This window comes from Notamacropus eugenii, chromosome 1, assembly GCF_028372415.1.
Source record: "Notamacropus eugenii isolate mMacEug1 chromosome 1, mMacEug1.pri_v2, whole genome shotgun sequence".
Lineage (NCBI taxonomy): Eukaryota > Metazoa > Chordata > Mammalia > Diprotodontia > Macropodidae > Notamacropus > Notamacropus eugenii.
The window spans coordinates 279,166,241-279,187,827 of NC_092872.1; the positions used below are offsets into that span (position 1 = coordinate 279,166,241).

Below are 21,587 nucleotides of genomic sequence, written 5' to 3' on the forward strand. Positions count from 1 at the left end.
CTTGGCACAGCCACCTCCTGGTCAGCCCTGGGCCAGGATCTGGACCAGCTTGAGGCGAAATGAGCTGGGCTGCCCGGGCCAGACTCTCCGTGCCCCTTGCCACGCCTCGCCCCCTGCCAGCAGCTTCCCAACGCCTTCCTCTCGGGTATCCTGTGCCCCCTGCCAGCACTTCCCCCAATACCTTCTTCGCCGGGAGCCTCGTGCCCCCTGCCAGCAGCTCCCCTAAAGACTTCCTCCCCGGCAGCCCCTCTTGGGCTCTCCGACTCTGCCCCGCGGAGTAGGCAGCGAGGGAAGGAGGGAGGGAGGGAGCAAGCAGGCGCTCAGGTTAGTTAGGCAGGTTTTCCAGGGAAAGGTTGTCAGTTCTCTCCATTTTCATCAGCTTTCTCTCCTCATCTTCCTTCTCCCCCCAACCCCTCAGTTTTCAGAGGAGGAAACTGAGGCACAGAGAAAGGACGTGACTTAGCCAAAGTTCCACAGCTAGTCAGTGGGTCTCAGCCAGGATTTGACCCCAATCCCGGGCTTCTGACTTCCAGTTCAGTGCTTTCTCTGGAGCCTGGGAAGCCTGTTTAAGGTTGCCTCAAGACTTGAGATGAAAAATCCCCTTCATTTAGCGGAACCAAGATTTGGCCAACTAACTTCCCATAAAGGTCCGGTGGACTGGCCGGAGTGGGGATCCGGCCACCGGTGGCGGCATGGATGGCGCGGGAGGGGAGGGCCCCTTAGATGAAGAGCAGTCCATTCAAGGTCCGTCTCTCCCAGGTGCCCGGCTCCCCCTGAACGCGGTGCGGCCTGCACACTTCAGGCGCCCCAAACAGCATCTTGTCTTTAATTGCCAGGTTCCAGTTGTTTCTCTGCAGTTTGTACTTAAGAGTACCGAGGGGCTTCTACAGGCACGTAGGGGTCTTAATAAGTGCTTTTCAGAGAATCCTTCTGAAAAGTTCTAGGGCTAGGGGTCTGAGGATTTTACTCCCACGAGGAATTCCCCGGGGAGGAAAGTCCCTCTACCAACACAGGTCAGCAGCCCCTTCTCTGTGATTTAAAGGTTTAGAATTGGCTAGATTACAAGGGTGTCAAGTTCAAATGGAAATGGGGTCACCCAACCTTACACGAGACTGTTTGTTGACACAAGTTGACTTAGAAAACCACACAACAACTATGTTGTATTGTATTTTTATTTTTTTTAGACTGCTTCTCAATTACGTTCTTGTTTGGGCCTCAAGTTTACATTAATATCTCTGGTCTAGAACATTGAGAGGTTAAAGGTGACTGGATCAGGGTCACACAGCCAGTGGATGTCAAACTTGGTTTTCAGACTGGCACTCTGCTGGCCACTGTGCCATCCTGGAACAACAGGGGACCCTACAGATCCTTTGTAACCCTCTCATGTTTCGTGATTTCATCGTGGGCTTAATAGGGGATTGGCCTTAGTTTATCTCCTGCGTCTAAGTAGAAAAATAGAATATGGCCAAGCTGGGGCTTGTCCTCCTCCTACTCGGGTCAACAGAAATTTAAAAGGAGCCCCAGAGGAGGAAGGGAGGGATAGAGGGAGAGACAGAGACCCAGAGAAAGGCAGAGGGAGACAGAGAGAGAGAGGAGAGGGGACACAGAGTTGAATTTACTAATTCTTTCTGATACTGATGCTTCTTGCTTAGATAGATTATACTTCCAGCCCATATTCAATTCAGTTCAATTTAATAAGCATTTATTACGCTCCTTAATTCCAAGTTCTGAGGATCCACAGACACAAACAGGACAGTGTCTGCCCACTTGGAAGCCCACCCAACTAGGAAAACCTAGCAGCAGTGCCCTCAGAAATGAAAGCAATGTAGTGGTGGTGGGAATGACAGAACAATGCTAACAAATGAGATCAGGGCAGGCTTCTTGTGGGAGGTGGCGCCAGATTCCACAAGGTTCAGGAAAGAAGGGAGACAGCCCGGGCAAAGCCTGCTTGCTTGAGGAATGTGCATGAAATATGATGAAAAGCGTGGGTTGTGACTGGTAAATGAGAAGATCCTAATGGTTACAGAATCTTAGATTCTGGCCTTGTCCAAAGTTGCCTGGGGGGGGGGCCCTGGGGCTCCCAACTCAGGTTCCCCACTCCCCCCCATTACCATCACAGTATGCACACCAGATGCTTGCAGATCCGTGGGTCTGAGACTTTCTCTGGACACGGTCACTAAACCATGGTTCTTAGCCCTGCCCTCAAGGGCCATTTAATGGAGTATAATGATGGATGGAGTAATGATACCACCCCCAGAGAGGAGAATCCCTTTGGCCTGGATGAGCTAAGCTGCCCTGAGGGGGTGGAGAGAAGAGTTGGGTTGGCAGTTTAGGGCCCCTGGCTGAGCCCTGTTACCTGGAATGACTTAAGCATTAGAGAGAATGGGCACTTGAGGGGAACTAGAAGAGTAAGGTAAAGATTTATAAACTGGAGAATCCCCATGTAATCTGCTTTTTCCATCTGCTGCCTTGGATCATGAAAATCATCTGTGACAAATATTCGGCAAACTTCTTTGTATTTCATGGGATCGTAAGGTTTGGAGATCATCTGGTCCAACTCCTTCATTTTGGCAGATAAGGAACTGAGGCCCAGAGCTGCGATTCAGACTCGGGGTCTCTGAAGCCATCTCTCCCATCCTGGACCTTCCCCTAGAGTCTGGGTCCTCCTCCCTTTTTGTAAGGCTCCCTTCTCCCCATTAGGAATTCCTCGGTGCCTCCATTATGCTCGAGGGCCCAGGAGGACCTTTCTTCTCTTCTTAGGCCCCGGCCCCGCCCCTGCCTGCAGACCTCAACTGATGCCCCCATACAAGATCCCTTCATCCTCAGCCCCAACCCCCCCACTTCCTCCCAGCTCCCTTTTGTAAATTGAAGCCATTTGTGGACAGGGACTGTCTTTCTTTTCTTCCATTTGTACTCCAGAACTTAGCATGACGCTACATGCAGGCTGTCTTCCTCTCGTTCCAAATCTTGGCATCAGTATCACGTGGTGTCTCCTCAGCACAACATTGAGGTTCAGGTGAATCTCTTCTTATGACCATCCCAAAAACCTATCCCACCTCCAGGATGGGCTACTGGAGGATTAGAGGACAGGACACTTAATTGTCAGAGACAGAGCAGTTTGAAGGCCAATTGTTTGGTCTCCGGACCCTTTCTTCTGGACTTTCACCTGTTTTGGTTTTTTTTTTTTATTTTGAACAAGGTTAAAATTTAACAAACACAAAAAAGCTGACACTGAATGAATATGAGACTCACAAAATACACACATATATTTAAATCCATAAAATTCTCAGCAACACTTCAGTTAACTGAGGACTAGCCAAAGGCAGAGATAAGCTGGCCACTCCTTTGAAGGGCAAGTAGCAGGCCCCACCTGTTTAGGGCTAATTCTGCATGTGGCCAGCCCAGGACTGCAAGCTAGGTGTGTCTCCTTGGCAATCTTTTATGGCCAGAAGAAATCACTGCATTTCCAGATAAGCCTGTCCACTTGTCCATGAAATCAATCCCCTGATTTAGGAAGTCAACTACTTCTGAATAGGGATGGTCTAAGAGGGATGGCCTCATAGGACCCTAACTGCTGAGGCCTGGGATCCTGAAAAATGGCCATCGGGCTTCTGATCTCCCCAAATTCAATCAGCTGCTTGCATGTTTTAAATGAACAAAGACTCCCCTTTTTGGTGTAGGTTCAAGTTCCAGACCGTAGCCTGTCAGTGTTTTGTTTTTGCTCTTTTAAACTAAGCAGAACATGACAAAAGGAGGGGTGTGATGTCTCTTAGACTCCAGGGCTTTGTTGCTGCATCCTCACTAGAGGACCGAGAAGAAAGGACAATGCAGTGATCATCTCCAGAAATGATGGTACTGCCCTTTGTGTGTGTGGTGGGTAGGAGGCAAAGTCCTTCTGTGACACCTCCTGTCTCGGTACATCATTGTCCTTCTCTGTAAAATGGGATGGAGAGACATGATGCTACCCTCCAAGACATCCTCGCTCTGAATCTTTGGTCCCCTATCTGCTCTTGGGGTTCTATGTATACATCTCATCTCTCCTCTGGACTGTTTAAGGTCCAGACTATGTATTCTGTGTCCCTGGACTCCTGATATCATCTAGAATAATGCTTTCCATATAGTAGGCCCTCAAAAAGCACATGTCGAATGAATAAATGAATAAAAACCAGAGTGGAAAGAGCCCTAGTCAGAGGTGGTTGTTGTTCACTTGGATCCAATTCTCCATAACCCCATTTGGGGTTTTTTAGGCAGAGATACTGGACTGGTTTGCCATACCCTTCTCCAGCTCATTTTATGGTTGAGGAACTGAAGCAAACAGGGTTAAGTGACTTGGCCAGGGTCATATAGCTAGTGTTTAGCGTCTGAGGCCAGATTTGAACTCAGAAAGACGAGTCTTCCTACTTCAGGCCTGGTGCTCTATCCACTGTACCAGAGTTGAGTCAGAGGCCCTTGGTTTAAATCCCACCTTTGATACTCATTATCTTCATGACCTTGGGCAAATCCTCCCTGGATCTCTGTTTTCTCGACTGCAAAATGAAGGAGAAGATGTGAAGACCCTTTGAGGTCCCTTTCAACTTCAGATCTGTGATCCTGTGTATTAAATTTTCCTCTGTCCTTATAGCTGGGTGGCACATGGCACTGAGAACTACTGGGCCTCAAGTCAGGAAATCTGAGGCCAGTCTCAACTTAGACACTTACAAATATTTATTTTCTCTCCCTCCCACCTCCCCCTACCTCTAGAATGAAACTCCTTCACCCAAAAAACCCCCCTAGAAACATAAAACCCTAAAAATAAATATGCAAAGTCAAGCAAAGCAAATTCCCACATGGACCATGTCCAAAATTATCTGGCTCATTGTGCCTCCTGAGCTCACCTACTTCTCTGTCAGGAGGAGGGTAACCTGCTTCTTCACTGGGGCTGTGTTTGTCATTACATTGCTCTGTTATGAAATCCTTCAAGGTGGTTTTTATGTACGAATGTTGTTATTTTATGTTACTCATTTCATTCTGCATCAGTTCATGCCGTTCTTCTCAGGTTTCTTTGAAACCCTTTCATCATTTTTTTTATGGTGTAATGATATTTGATGATACCCACACACCATAATTTCTCTAGCCATGCCCTAACAGATGGGCGCACTCATAGTTTCCAGTTCTTTACCACCATCAAAAGAGCTGTTATAATTATTTTGGCATACATGACTCCATTTCCTATTATGAGTCTTGACCTCTCTGGGGTATTGGCCTACATGAGTAGTATTGTTGAATCAGAGTAAGCACAGTTTAGTAACTTTGGGGGCATTGCTTTACAGAATGGCTGGATCAACTTCATCACTCTCAAGTGCGCAGCACCATATCCATGTCCATCTCCCTCACATAACCTCACATTCTGGGTTATGGAGACAATCAAAGCCATCCATCTCGAACTCCCTCATCTCCCTCAGCCATCCCATCTACATCTCCAGTCATGTCCTCCTTCTTTTGCTCCAGACTCTGAGGAAGAGGCAGTTCTTTTTGCCAGGAAAGGCACTTGTCCCTCCTCCTGTGCCCTCCATCTCATTCTCCCCAGTCTCATCCAGGACCTTGCTCATTTGGTCTTCCCTTTCCCACATCTCAACATCCCTTTGTTGGCTCTTTCCTGGATGCTCAGGTCTGTACCTTCCTTAAGATGCCCAGGACAGTTGACCAGGTCATCAGCCTATGAGTTCTTAGTAAGAATTATCTGTGCCCACTGCCTGTGCATCCTCTCTACTCATTAATCTCTCAGCCCAGGACAAACTAGCTTTCAGTCCCCTCACTTTACCAAAGCTCTTCTCTCCAGGAGAGCTGACTGTTTCCTGTCATTCCTGTTATCCTTTGTACTGTTTTGGGTAGAGCTGACCACCCCCTTCTTCTGGCTCCTTCCTAGTTGCTGGGGTACTCCCTGCCTCTTGGTTCCTCTTCTGCCTCTCTGACCCCTCCTCTGCTCCCCATCATTCATCTTCTGCCCCTAAAAGCAAGTGTCCCCCAAAGCTAAGTCCTGGACCTTACCTCTTCTCTACCTCCTCTCCTGTAGGAAGTATATCAGTTTCCATGCTCATTTCTAGGCATACGACTCCCACATTCTGTAATCCATTCCTGATATCTCCCCCAAACCCCAGTTCTGCGCAGAGTGCTGGAGCTGGGCATTGCGATGTGGATGGCCATCTCAGATTCAGTATGTCCACCAAGAGCTTGTCCAGCTGCTCCCTTGTGCCCCCTCTCCACACTCTCCCATCTCTGGAGAGGGCACTGCCCGACTTCCATGTCCAATTCAAGGTTCAAGTTCTCAACCTCAGAATCATCCTCGAGGCTTCCCTCTCTCTTACCTGCCATAACCAATCGGTGGCTGAATCTATCTCCACGAGGTGTCTTAGGACTGTCTCTTCTCTCACACAGCCACCCCCCTGCCTCTCATCTGTACTGCTGGGCTCTGCCTTCCCCAGCTTGCTTCTGCATAGCCACAAAACCATTTTCCCAAGGCAGAGGTCTGACCATGTTACTTCCCTGCTCAAATATCTTTGATGCCTCCTTCTTGCCACTACAATAAAAAAAAAGATGAAGTCCTCAGGCTCACTTTCAAGGTACTCCACCATCTAATTGGCTCCAACCTAGCATTTCTCTTCATCATAACCTGTAAATTATTATCTGTATATTAGAGATAAATGACCTAAACCACCATTCTATCTCCACCTAATCATCCTCATCTCTAGCTTTCAGGATCTTTGTTATCCATCAAGGTGCAGTTCCGGGACCCTTGCCTTATGAAGCCTGTCCTGCCTCACCTCATCCGTATAGGGAGCATCAAGTGAGGAAAGTCCCTCTGTCTCTGCAGGTTGGCACTTTGTCTTGTAGCTTTGCATTTTAGAGTTACCTGGGGCACAGAAAAATGAAATATTAATTTTTACCATTTAAGGGTGTTGCTGCCAGGATGTGCCAGAAGAAAGTCTTGGATCCAGGTTGTCTTGGCTCCAAGTCTGACTCTGCCTTTTCCAGAGGAGGCACCTACTGAATTGGATTTTGGAATTGAACTGAAAGGACATTGAGGGACTGAGCCCAATTGCCTCATTTTTCTGACCAAGGGGCTGAAGGTACCAAATCCATCAGCTCAGCCAAAGGCATGAAGCTAATTATCATGGAGGTGAGAGTGGAATGTCTCTGATTCCAGGTCTCTAACTTCTAGGCCAGGCATCCCTCCCACTACAACATGCTGCTGCCTCCTCCTTGGCTGAGGTGTTCTCAATATTAAAATAATTAGCATGAGAGCCAGAGCCTTGAGTCTATGAAGAGAACTGTTGATCTCTATCTGGGTCCCCAGAGAGGGTGCTGTTTATCTGGGACGCCAACACCATGCCATCATGGGCACTCATTGAGTCATGTTGGGTAGGATTTTGGAAAGTTTTCCTAGACCAGGGGGTGAGGAGCACCTGACAGAGCTCTTGCTCTCTCCAGGTGTGTGGGAGAGGAGGTGGGGAAAGGGAAGCAGTGTCGAAAGCTCCCTTACAGTGCAGCTGCATGTGGCTGACTTGGGGACTACGCAGCCAATGTATGGAGCTCCTCTGAGAGTGGAGTCGGCTGGACCAGGGTCCGGTATCTTGTAGAGGCTTGTGTGAAGAATTCGGGAGAATAGAAGACCCTTGAGGGCAGGGACGATTTCATTTTTTGTCTCTGTATTTCCATACACATAGTAGGTGCTTCCTAGTAATAAATGATTCTTGAGCTGAATTCATCTGAATTGCTGTGTCTCTGGCTCATTCTGGTTTTCTTTCTCTCTTCAAGACCAGCACATCATTAAAATGTTTGCTCATATTTTTCTGCTTTGTCCTTAGTGAGGCAGGGAGTGCTGATATAGAAGGGGCACCTGATTCTGGAGGATGGGCATCTGGGTTCAGTTTGTCTTCTGAATGTGTGGATTTGTCCCTGTCCCCACCTGGTTGTGTGTGGTTCTGTATTCAGTGACCCTACGTTTTAGTATGTGGCCACCACCTGGACCCTAGTCCCACGGTCCCCTTGGAGACCTTTCTCATGACCTGGAGCCACATTGGCCATTGGTCCCTCCACCCATTTCCTTAAGCCAGGTTTCATGTTTTGACTAATATGCTTACCATTTCACACTTCACTTACCTCCAAACAATCAGGTGCTCTCCTCTCACTGTGATCCGTTTACATCTTGTTTATCCTTATTGTGTACCTATCCATCTGCTACTTACTGCTGGTAGGATTCTAGACAAGGCCCTGAGGTAGATTGTGCATCTGGTAGAGCTCTGGGCCTGAAATCAGGAAGACCTGAGTTCAAATTGGACCTTAGACATATACTAGCTCTATGACTTTGTAAGTCACTTAACCACTGCCTGCCTCAGTTTCCTCAACTGTAAATGGGTATAATAATTAAACCTCCTCTCAGGATTGTTATGTGGATCACATGAGATATTTGTGTTATGAAAGTGCTTATTTCCTCCCCCCAAGCCTCAGTTTCCTTCTTTGTAAAGGAGGGCCTTGGACCTGTTGAACCTTCTAACTTTAAATCCATGAATTTATGGTCCTATGATTTAGAAAAAATAACAGGATTAGTTGACTTCCTATTTTTGTCTGCAAAATGTACAATTTTATTCTTTACTATGAATTTGTCCTTGTAAAACTTTTCTTGGTCTGTTTAGATTTAGAGAAATCACATGACATTAAACTGCTAGCCCTTCCTCCTGTGTACTCATTGGCTTCTTCTGTCAGAATCCATCTTGCAAAGATGACTTCAAGTGAGGGTGTGCTGACCTGACCAAGACCTGCAGGCTTGGGGCTATCACACCTGGTTATCAGTAATGGTGATCAAAATGCTAGCCTTGCAGGTTGGACCAGATTCAATCACACCTGCTGTTCTAAGCGGATTGCCCCTCTCAAACGCACAGGCTTTCATGATTTTCCTTGTTTATGTGATCAGTATCCTTGTCTCAGCTGTCTCTACTGCCTGGAATGCCCTTCTTCCTCTTGGATTTCTCCCAAGTTTCAGTTTCAAGTCTACCTGGGCACGCAGTAGGTACTTCATAAAAGCTTATGGAATTGAAGAGGATGGAGGGATGACCATTGTCAGAGCTTCCTGGAGCCAGGAATCCCCAGAGTGGGTCCCTTTGGTGAAACTCTGAGCAATTCCAGCACTTTCAGTCCACCACCTTCCCTCCCCACTCCAAGAGTTGTGTATTTGAAATGCAAAATTTCAAAAATCTATTTTTCACTATTTATCTATTTTCAAATGAACTATCTATCCAAATAGGAAGGAACGGAAGCAAAGTAAATCTAGACACTCGGTCATATTTGCCCGTTGACTAAGACTTTTGGTTAAAGGGTACTTTGCCAAAATTGAGGTAAGCTCTCCTCAGAGTTCCCCTGGTCTACTACTTTGGTAACCATGGCAACAAAAGAAATAAGGTGCTCTTGGCATGACCTATTCTTGCTGAATCTGGGCAGGCTCTTGAGATCACTGACTCCATGTCTAGATGTTCACTATCCATCCCTTTAATTAGATAGTCTAGAATTTTGCCAGGAAACAGTCAAGTTCACTAGCCTAGATGGACAGATACTATTTTCTTGATTTTTTTAAAAATTGATACATCCTCTTTTCTCTGATTCTGAGGTGCTGCTCTGCTCCACCATTACTGACAGTATTTGACCTGGAGAACAACAAAGGAGATGTGAGACTGTCCTTGAGCTTTTGAAGGCTAGCCCATGAAAGAGGGGTTCAGTCTGGTTAGCTTTGCCCTAGAGGCCCAAACTAGGAGCAATGCATGTGATGGAGGCTTGGGGGCAGGACAGATTTGCCAGCCCAAAGTAGATGGGCTGCTGAGGGATGGAATGACCTCCAGTAAAAGCTGGATGCCCCCTGGGCCAGTGTGTTGTCAGAAGGATTTTGGGTCAGATCCAGATAGGATTCCGTGGCAGCTCAGGGCTTTGCTGCTGTCTGATGGAAGCCTTTACCTGCTCCTAATCCCAGAGTCTGCTGTTTGCCAGCAGACAGTCAGGAGAGACCTCATTAAACTAAAATCACTGCCTTTGGGGAGGGGAAGGAGCCCCTGTATTTGAGACTGAGCTCTCCTGAGCTCTGTCCCCTGGGACAAGCCAGGTTGTTTGTTTCTGTAGAAGTGGAAGAGAACTTCAGGGCTGGGAAGGGAATGTACACACACACACACACACACACACACACACACACACACACACACACACACACACACACACACACACACACAGCCCCATCTGGCACCTGGCAGAGATGCCTCCTTTACTGGGTACCTGTCTTGGCAGCTCCCTTTCCCTAATATCTCTAGGTAATGAAATAGCCAATTGAGTTTAGATCGAGCCCTGAATTCCCACTTGCTTGTTTGGAAATAGTTAACAGCATCAAACTCTACCACACTGGCTTCCTTCCTCTCTTGCCTGCCCTGTCACCGCCCCCTCCCTTCCCTCACCCTCACCCCCATCTCCCGCCCAGCCCCTCCTTTCTCTGTGCTTTGTTGTGAGAGTGAAGAATTCCTGGGTTTACAATGAACATTTCATCATGGGGGAAGCAGACCAGCATGTGCCATGCCCCCATCCAAGCCAGGCAGGGCCACCAGTATTCCTCCCTAGGGATCTGATCTCTTTTGCTGAGGGCCCCACTGCTACCTGAGCCCACCCATATCTGGAGTTTTGCTAGGAAGGGGACAAGGTCAAGGCCCCCCCCCCCCCCCCAGCTAGTCACTGTTGGTGTCTCAGAGCTGTCACCCTACCTGAACTTGTGTCTGCCTGGGAAGTGGCCCTGAATAACTTTCCTCAAATTAACACATAGAGGCTTCTGACTCCAACCAAGGGCTCTTTCCACTTCACTATGGTCCAAATGACCCTCCCTCATTCAGTCATCATTGTGGGCCAAGATGAAAGAATCATTTTGACAGTGAGAGGTAGTGTGATTGATCGAGCTCTGGACTTGGAATCCAAAAACCTAGATTCAAATCCTGACTCTCCTGATTCCTCTTTGTATGGCTGTGTGGCATCAGTTTCCTTCGCTAGGTCTCAAGTTTCCTCCTTTGCAACATGATAAGACTAGGCTTGACATAAACACAATAGTTTTAAAAAGGAACATGCATTTACTAGTTGGGTCCTTTTGGGTAACTTCCTTAATCTCACCTTACCTCAGTGTTCTGGTCTGTAGAATGGGGATAATATTTGCTTTGAATGTATCACCATTTTAATGAAAATGTTACGTGAACGTAAAAGCACTTTGGAATTGTCAATGGTTACTATTGACTTCACTTATTTGATTGACAGGAATAGGGAGCACAGTCTGGGTGCTGAGGGAGATACACAGCTTAGGCAGGACACAGCCCCTGTCCTTGTGGACCTGCCATTAACAGTTTTTTTGTTTGTTTTTTAAATAAAAAATTGAATTGCCTAATGAGGCACTTCGACGAGGTGGAAAGAACACCAGATTTGGAATCAGGGGATATGGCCTGGGATCCCAAGCCACATGTGTAATCTGGGCCAGATCCCTTCCCCTCTCTGGGCTTCACTTTCCTTCTCTGGGAGAGAATTAAACCAGCTGGCCTCTGAACTGTCTCTCAGCTCTGTTCATGTTTCTCAGAGAAAAGAGTCTCTTAAAGGCTTCAGATCCACTGAGGATGGTAATCTTTTCTCCCTAATCAGTGTGATGGTGAGGTGAAGCACTGTGGCCAGTCTCCAGGTCATGAAGGTTACCCCCTCACCCCCCCCAAGGCCCCTGGTCATGAGAAGATGAATGTTACTGTGAATTTGGCCTCCCTGTTCAGTTATAGAACTCCATGGTGTGATGGAGGGCCACTCCCCTTGTCCTGTGCCATCTCCAGGACCTTCCGGTGGCTGAACTCTGTGAACAACGCTCCATGAGGCCTCCTTCGGTCTCTGCCAGGAGCTGTGGTTTTGGGGGAGCAGTGAGTGAGCTGTTCTCACTTTCCCAGCACAAAGCTTCCTTGTTAGTGTCCTGGAATCAGACCCTGGAGAAGACTCCTCAGAACCAAATGAACGGCAGGGTCTTCCATGAAACTCAAAACCTCACCCTGCCCATCCCAGGGGCTTTGCACAGCCAGGCATTCATGACTTAGGAGGTCCCAGAGCCTCAGGAGCGTCGGGCCTGTTCTCTGGGTGCGCCAGAGGCTTCCTTGGCATTTCCTTAGCTCAAGTCCAGCAACCTGTGTCAGATGCACAATGGAGGTTCTGAAATCAGCAGTAATGGAACAGGCAAAGTATTCAGAAACGACATGGATTTACCTCCAAACACCCTACAATCTGCCCTCTGTGCTCTGGGCCTCCCCTACATGGTAGTGCTAGGGGATAGGCCTGGCTGTCAGCATCCTCATCCAGAAAAATGAAGGAGGTACCTGGAGATGCCCAAAACAGTGGGAGCTCACACTTACATGTCACTTGAAGATTGGCTAAACATTCCACATTATCTCCTTGGAGCCTGGTGAAGTTGGTGCCATTATTATTCCCATTTTACAGATAAAGAACCTGAAACCTGGGCTGGGAAAATGACCTCTGGTCCCAAAGTGAGGGGCTGGAGCTGGGATTTGAGCCCCAGGCTTCTGACTCCAAACCAAGGGCTCTTTCCACTTCACCATGGTCCAAATTAGCCTCCCCCATTCAGTCATCACTGAGCCAAGACGATTCTTTTTTTTTTAAAGGAAGGACCTAGTCCCATTTTGGGAAGCCATGTTTGTTTCCATTCAATAAGCTAAACTGAATCCAGTTCAGAGATTCTGAGTACCCACTTTGTGCTTTTGAATTGTTTCACTTGCTTTTTTTCACTATTCATATTTGAGGGTTTTTTAGGGAGAGGGGTCCCTTGAAAAGTTAATGCAACAAGTCCCCATGTGTTTTTGCGTGTTTCTCTTTTCATCAGTGCCAGGCTGAACACAAACACTCCTGCTACATCAGGGATGTTCTTAAATTCCATTGAGATCTGCTTCCAGCAGATACCACTCTGGCTTAGGATCTGATGACACCTTGTAATTAGAAGTCTTAGTGGTTGGCAAAGAGTTTTGTGTCATAGATTCTCTTTGACATTCACTAATTAGCTTCCTCACACATCCCCTGAATTTGGACGCTTATTGAGAGAAACTTGGGGTTATAATTAGAAGGTGATAGCCTTATCCCTGCCCAGTTTTGTCATACATACCTTGCATACCAGCAGTATCCCCTTCCAGATGAAACCCAAACCATTTAATAATTATCCTAATACCACCCAACTCGCAGAATGGTAAAATGAATGCTTTTATCTCTGGAGGAATGCTTTTTTAAGAGGATAGTATAGTTTAATTTTAATTTCTTCAAACTGACATTCCTGCATTCCTGATTTTGTGCTCTGCTTGGGTTAAAAAAAAATTTCACTGCAAAAATGCTATGGTTTCTGCTACAAGGCCACATCCATTGTGATGTTCTGAACTTAGGAATAGCCCTCTGAAGGATGGGGTTTGTATGGTCACCCTTTGTGGACTTGGTCAATGCAAGATGCCTCTTCAGATATCCATGCAGGATGAGTTATTATTTCACAGAAGGGACTTTTGAGGTTCATCTGTTGGAAGAAATAGACCTAAGAAAATAGAATCATAACTGACATTTACTTAGCACACCAAAGTTCTGAAATTTCTTATACCCGTTTTCTGGCAAGTCTGTGAGGCACAAGTATTACCATCTCCATTTTCCAGACAAGGAAACTGTGGTTCAAAACATTAAGTAATGTGTCTAGGGTTGCCCAGCTAGCAAGTGTCAGAGGTGGGATCTGAACTCAGGTCTTCCTAACCACTACCAGGTACTCTACTTGCCCAAGGTCATATGACTGAGAGTGCCAGGGGTAGGCCTCAGACCCAGGCCTTCTGATTCCAGGCCCAGTGCCCCTCACAATAGAGGAACTATAGCTAGACAGGATTGTAAGACATAGATTTCACAGATGAAGGAACTGAGGCACAGAGATTTGAACCAAGGACTTCTGACTCCAAACCTAACCTCCTTTGCACCTTATTGGGTTGCTTCCTATCTTGGCTTCCCCCTTCCAGAACCCATCTCACTTACTGACTAGTGTAAACTTCAGAGGGAACTCATATTCCTGGTTGTATCCAATAGAATGCCAACCTAAGTCTTCCCAGTGGTTGGCATGCTCAATGGCATGTGCTGAACACCTAACTAAAGGGCAGTCCTTGCATCTGCCCAGAGTAAATCTGGCAGGATTTGGAGACCTCTGTGAGTTCAAGCAGTTGGCAAATCTTTCTTGGCTGGGATAACAACTGGCTTAAGTTCAGTGTCCCAATGGAAGGAAGGAAAGCTGTGTAATTTATCTTCCCTCTTCTCCAGTTTCAGAACCAGCATGGTTTAGCAGAGAGGCTGGGTGGGCAGGTAGATGGTGCAGTGGATACAGCACCAGGCCTGGAGTCAAGAAGACCTGAGTTCACATCTGACCTCAGACAGTCACTAGTTGTGTGACCCTGGGTAAGTCATTTAATCCTGTTTGCCTCAGTTTCCTCATCTGTAAAATGAGCTGGAGAAGGGAATGGCAAACCATTGCAATATCTTTGCCAAGAAAACCCCAAATGAGGTCACAAAGAGTTGCACACAACTGAAATGACTGTACAACAACAGGATGAGGTAGTAGACTTGGATTCAGGAGAGACCTAGGCTCAAATCCAACCAATAGTATTTGACAGTATTGTGACCTTGGGCAAGGTTTTTTTTTTTACCTTTTGAGCCTTCATTCCCTCCTCTGTGAAATGAGAACAGCAAATCCTGCAGTGCCCTCCCCAAACAGGACTCTGAGGTTCAATGAGATGGTGGAAGTAAGGTGTTTTGTAAACCACATTGTAAGCAGTAATGGAGGGGTCAGGTGTTAGTAATACCCAGTGTAAACAGTGGAGGGTTTGGCTGATCTCACAGAGGAATCCACAATGCAGCGTCCCCAACAAGACCACAATAATGGCTTTCTCTCTTGGCTTGCCCACTGGGACACAAGGCTAATGAGCTAATCTCTGGAGGGATCCTGGCCTACCATGGGGCAGGCAGTCTGGGATTTGGCCTTCATAACCCAGCTACATTTTTGTTAAAGGGATAGTCCATGGCCAGCCAGAAAAGGAAGCAGCCGGGATGAGTTCACCAAGAATGAACTATGCCACATTAGACACTTTTGTGGGGCAGAGTGAAGCCATTGATATAGTCGTTAGACTTTAGCAAAGCATTCGACCTAGTCTCCCATACTGTTCTTGTGGAATAGATGGAGAGAAGGGGGCCAGATGGCCATGTGATCAGGGAGATTCAAACTGTTCGGATGGCCAGAGTTGTCAGTAGTAGTCTGATGTTGATGTGGAAGGAAGACCTTTTGGACCTCTGACCTATGGACCTTTGATTGGTCCTGTGCTGTTGAACATTTTGATCAGACTTCCATAAAAGCATAGGTGTAACTATGCTGATCACAATTGCCTATGACACCAAGCTGGGAGGGACATTAATATATTCGATGACCAAAGATCTTAATAATCTAGAATATGAGGTCAAATACAATAAAATGAAATTTAATAGAAATAAATATGAAGTCTTAAATCTGAGTTTTAAAAAAACCACCAACATCCTAAGGGCAAAATGGCAGTGGTGTATCTGAAAAAGGCCTGAGGGTCTTAATGGGACACAGACTTAATTTAAGGCATGGTATTTGGCAGCCAAGGCAGCTCCTGTGATTTTAGACTAAGACTAAGAGAATTTCAGTCTCTTGTAGTCCTATGTCTCTTGTCACTGGGTGCCTGAGGGACCCAGAATCATAAGATTCCAGTTGAAAAAGACCTCAGTGGCACTCATGCTTGACCAACAAATCCCTTCCTTAGCACCCTGCTAGATGGCCACCCAGCCTCTGCCCAGAGACCTCCTAGAATAAGGCCATTGGTGCATCTGCCCTGGGCAGGCATGGCAGAGCAGATAGACGATGAGCTGGGCTCAGGATTGAATGGGAAGCAGATGTCTTGGGGGAGCTGTGCATGGCTAGTCAGTACGGTATGGGTATGACAGCTGATGAAAAACATCACTAGCTGGCCTGGTGCAGACCAGCTATCCCCTCAGTCAACCAGTAACCAGGAACGAGGATGGTGACTGGTACTCTTTGCTACACCCTTCTCCTCTTGGTAATCATTTTTGGGACCCCTTCAGTACTAAACTCATATGGATGACCAGTACTAGAAAAACAACTCAACACACAGTGTAAGATCATAGAGCCAGAACTGCAAGGGACCTTAGGGATCATCCAGTCCCACTCCCTCATCTTACAGAGGAGGAAACTGAGACCCAAGAGGACACAAAGACCTACCCAAGGTCACCCAAGTGGTAGATGACCAAACCAAGTGTGATTCCATAGCTCCCAATCTTTCCCGTATGCCTCTCTATCTCCCTCATCTCCTCTATGAAAGATGGCACACATTCCACTCTCTGGTTGAGGGATTAACTCAGTTTTCTTTAGCCCTGTGGCTGGGGAGTCACTGCTCTCATTCTCTGCTGTCTCACTTCTGAAAGTGGTCGGAGACTTATGTAGGCAAGTGCAAATTGTGGGATAGAACAGACAGTCTTGCTGTTGGTGCCCAGGTCTTGGAGAGCCCTGGACAAAGGCTCCATTCATTAGCCTAACACTAGTCCCTTAAAGTCAGGAGGGGTGAACAAGAAGCCTCAGCCCTGGCGGGGAGGAATTGAGGATGGCCTCCCAGCTTCTTCACCTGGGGATTGGAAATGTTCATCCTGGTCCTCCTGTCTCAGTTTGAAAGAGAGAATTCTTCCTCCCCATGGAGAGACTATCCTGGCCTTGCCCAGTCCTGGAGAGTGCCCAGATGTTTGGGCAGTGAGTAAAGACTTGCTGCATCAGGGATAGGGAGACCACAAGACTGGGAGTGCTTTTACCTGGAGAAGAAACGTGCAGTGGGAGTGGGGCCCCAGGGCTGCAAAGGACCAGTGTTCATGGGCTTGGGCCCAAGTGGGAAATTGGGGTTCTGGAAGTTGTATCAGGACCCAGGGAAAGTATAGAAGGGGGTGGGCAGGATGGAGGGAACTAGGCTGGCCCAGGCTTTTTCTCCCAGATACTGAGGGAAGGCTGGCCAAGCAGTGACTACAGACTGGCTTGGCGACATAAGCGACTTCTGGCAGGAGGGATGTGCCTGTGGGACCTTCTGTTGCTCCACTTGGAGTGTGACAGAAAGAAGGGTGGACCAAGGGCAAAGTGCAGAGGGCATGAGCTTGTCAGAGGGAGCCAGCTCAGGCATCCCCTGAAGTCTTCCCTGACTCCCCGCCCCATTCTCAACAACTCAGTGACCCTGCCTTTACCAATCTGAGATTGTTGGGACTCCCTAGGAGTCAGGAACAGTTGTGTTTAGTTGTTGGTCTGCACACAGTAGGTGATTAATAAGCGCTTGCTGGGCAATCAACAACATTTCATTGCAGGGATTGTCCAGAACAGCAGGTAGGATTCCACCCAAAACAGAATGCACGGTGGGAAGGGAAACAGGTTGGATGGAGTGGGGTGCACGCTGAAGGGGGCCCATGACACCGCGCAGGAGGAAGAAGGTGAGGAAGCCCTGGAGTGAAGCGGGGAAGGCTTGGGGGCTCAGAATTCACAGGGGAGGGGCTGAGAGGTGGATCCATGATTTTATCAGAGTTGGGCATTTCCAAGATGAAAGTTCCTTCAACCGAGACCGATCTGCACTCCTCATAAAGTCCTCCTAGACACTGTCCCCACTCCTCATAAAGTCCTCCTAGACACTGTCCCCTGGGACTTCTGGAGCCTCACTAACTGGCCATGGGTCAGAGCCAGGGTGGGTGAGAAGCCCGCCGTGACCACAGACCTTTCTGGCTCCAAGGGGAACCCCACGCACTGCACCACCAGGCTGCGTCTTTACAAGTCAAAGGCGCTGGACTCGTGATTTCATCTGCCACTTCCTCAGAACTCCCATTTCTGGAGTGTTTCAGCATCTGCAAACCCCTCTCCTCGCAGGATTGGACCCTGGATTGGGCAGGCCAGGCATTCTTCTTCCTCTTGTACAAATGAGCTGCAGGGATGGTCCATGATCTGTCTAAAATCACCTGGGTAACAAGTGACCCAATCACAACTGAAAGCCAAGCCTTTGGACTCCAAAGTCCAGAGTCCTTCCCTGCATACCCCTGGCCTCCCTTTATATCACTCAGCCTCCCTGAGTAAGGCTTGTAAAGTCCAGTGTTGGAGCAGCTAATTAGCTCTGTGGAAACATGCTGTAGATGTTGCCAGAGGGCCTCATGGAAATGGGGGGTCAAGGCAGGAAGAGAGAGGATTCAAGAGAACAAGAGGAATGATATGAGATTGCCCATCTAGTCTGTTGTTCTGTGTAGTCAATGGACCCACTCATAAGAAAATAGTATGTGGGGAAATTAAAAATTTGTGGGGATAAAGATTTTGCTTTAAAAGAAGGAAGAATTTTCTGATCATTAGTGTTCAATAATGGGATTGACTATGTCCTTAGGTAATGAGCTCCCTGTCACTATAAATATTTTCTTCAGTTAATCAACAAATATTTACTAAGTGCCCACTAAGTGCCAGGCACTGTTCTTATGGACTTAAAGCCAATGCTGGATGGCATCTCTCAGGGGTATTAGAGAAGAGATTCCTGTTTGGGATATTGGAGTAGAAAAAAGAACCCTGACCTTGAAGTCAAGGGATCATTGACAATAAAGTGGAGCCTCCTCATTTTGTTGAGGAGGAAATGGACCTGCGGAGGTAGAGGCATTGCCCAAGGTTGCCCAGATAGTAAACGTCATATGAGGGATGTGAACCCAGGTGCTCTGGCCCCAAATTCTGCTCTGCCAATGGCTGTGTGGCCTTGACTAACTTATTCCCTTTCCTGAGCCTGTTTTCTCTAAAGTGAGGAAAGTCAGGCCAGATGCTCCCTAGGGTCTCTTACAGCTTAAAATCTATCATCCTATCACTTTCTCAGAGAGGTTATACCAGCAGGGTTGGAGTCCAGGCATGTCCTGCAGAACTAAAAGAGACCTCGAGGCTGGGCCCACTCATGGAGTGGGTCTTCCACTGTCTTTCACAGACCTGCCTAACTCAGTTCCCCAAATGTCCTCACTTAAGATTGGCCACTCAGGGATGAATTGATCAGCCCTGGCAACTCAAGGATATCTGCTATGTAATCTGTTTCACTGGGGGTCATCCTCAGACTTGATAAATCATGTGACCTTCAAAGATGGGTATTATATACAGATAAGTTCGAAGCCTCTCTATCTACCTGGTGCCTTCCAGTTCCCTCCTCACAGTCACCATTCTCATAGGGAATTTCCTGCCCACTGTCCAGAATCCTAGAATCCCAGGACTTATGCATGGACAGAATTTTAGCTATTGTTGATTTTGTTTTTAAAACATTTTACTGGCTGTCATTTGTTCTTTTACATTCCCTTTATTTTCCAAATAGATTCCTCCACTTCCCCTTACCAGGCAAGCCCTTGTAACAAAGAAGAAAAAAAAGAGAAATTTGATAGTGAACATGTCCACCATATCTGACACGACATGTAGTATTCTACACCCATAACCCATATCCCAGCAAGGATGGGGAAGGAGATTTTCTCAACTTTTCTCCATGACAAATATTGGTCATTATAATTATATGGCATTTGGGTTTCCATTCTCTGTCCTTTTTATTCATGCTGTCAGAGTCGATGTGTTTTCTGGGTTTTGCTCACTTCACTTTACATCAGTTTATACAAGTCTTCCTATGCTTCTCTGAATTCTTTGTCATGATTCTTTCTTATGTCTCAGTAACATCCCTTTACTTCCATGTACTGCAATTTGTTTAACCATTTCTCAGTTGTTGGCACCTATTCTATTTCTAGTTGCTTTCTGCCCCAGAACGTGTTGCTGTGAATGAAAATTTTGGTGTATGTAAGACCTTCCAATTTTTGATCATTTAGGGGAATGTGCCAAGCAATGTAGACCCCTCATTTTGAAGAGATGGAAAATCACTGAATAGGATAAATATTATTAAAGCACCAATTGCTTCTCACCAAATAATGAATCGGAATTTATTCCCTTGAAAGATAAATGATAGTATTCTTGCGACATTTTAGTTGACGTTGGGCTTTGACACTCAGATGTCAGGATGGGCATGCGCTATGGAAGGACCCTGTTAAATGATATTACTTCATCTCATCTGATCCTGAATGCTTCAATTGTTACTTTGACCAAGAGATGGCATGAAATTTCATTGTCAGTGTTTTAGTGACTTAGTAGTTAACAGACATTTGGTGTTGTTAATGTGTATGTGAGCCCCATGTAGAAATGGGGCATGCTGGCTGCAGTTGAAATAGTCAATGTATGTGAAATAAAACATAGAAAATTAATATTAACATTTTGAAATATTTTCATATGTGGATCATAGATATAAGTGTATCCTCAGGTGGTGCAGGTCACAGTTCATACATGTCTTGATCTCCAGTTCAGATCAACAAGTATTTATAAAGCACCTACTTTTTGCAAGACATTATTCTAGGTTCTGGAAATACAAAAGAAAAATGAAAAATAGCTCATGCTCTCAACAAGTTTACGTTTCACATGTAAATATTCAAGTACCTATTGTATCGAATGCTCATAGACCTGGAGCCTGAAGGAAAAGCAAAAGTCCTCTAATCCAATCTCATCATTTTACAGTTGAAGAAACTGAGGCCCAGGCTTCTTACATAGACTCCAAGTCCACATATGGTCCTTCCTAGAACCTTTCTCTGATTCAATGGCCTTTGGTTTTTTGATATTCCTGGATATCAGAGCGGATCATCTATGCTTCCTCCCTCTTGTTAAGGGACTGATCTGCCTCATTTTCTGGTCACATCTGTCCTTGCCAATGCCTTTGTACTACTTTTTGTGTACCAGTCCCCCCATCACACCTTGGCCAAATAGCACAGTTTGCTTATTCCCCTCCCCTAAGGTGTTTCCTGCTGCACCTCTAGTCACCTGTTTGTTGTTCTTGGGCCAATCAGAATCTCAGTACCTTTGGACTTTCCCTACTATGAGTTCCAGTTTTCTCAGGGCATGTAAAAGCAAGTGTTGCGGTCATTCTGTTTGCCTGGGGTCAAAAGATAGATCACCACTGTCCAGTACCACGAAAAGGGTGGGTTTCTCATAGGCACATCCATGCATTCAGGTTTATATTTGCTCAAGAATCATGGGAATGCTCTGTATCTTTTTAAAATTCACCTTTGGGAGGAAAAAACCAACAACTAAAAAGCAACCCATGACAACTGTAGCTTCCTGAGGGCAGTGATTAATACTCTGTCAGGAATTCCAGAATGAATTCCTCTGGGCCCGAGTTTGGTGGTTAAATCCACCCAACATCTAGGTTTGCTGAGAGAAGGCTCTCCCATGGGAGTGTTAATGAAAATGCTCTGGGCTTGTTGGCAAAACTTAATGAGTGACATCTGTGTAAGAAAACACATGTGGAATCTGAGCAGGGGGACCCAAAGGTTGGTTTTGTGCCAGCCAGCCAGGAAGGCTGTCTTCTTTGACATATCCAAACATCTTTTTCCAAAAAATGTAC

General features: G+C 46.6%; 1 protein-coding gene and 1 pseudogene across 2 annotated transcripts in view; both read left to right on the forward strand.

Annotated features, from left to right (window-relative positions):
• Window positions 1–21,587, forward strand: part of PAPSS2 (3'-phosphoadenosine 5'-phosphosulfate synthase 2) — a 69,075-nt gene that overhangs the window by 452 nt on the left and 47,036 nt on the right. The gene's annotated exons all lie outside the window — the stretch shown is intronic.
• Window positions 1–21,587, forward strand: part of LOC140517576 (large ribosomal subunit protein uL30-like) — a 39,167-nt pseudogene continuing 17,580 nt past the window's right edge.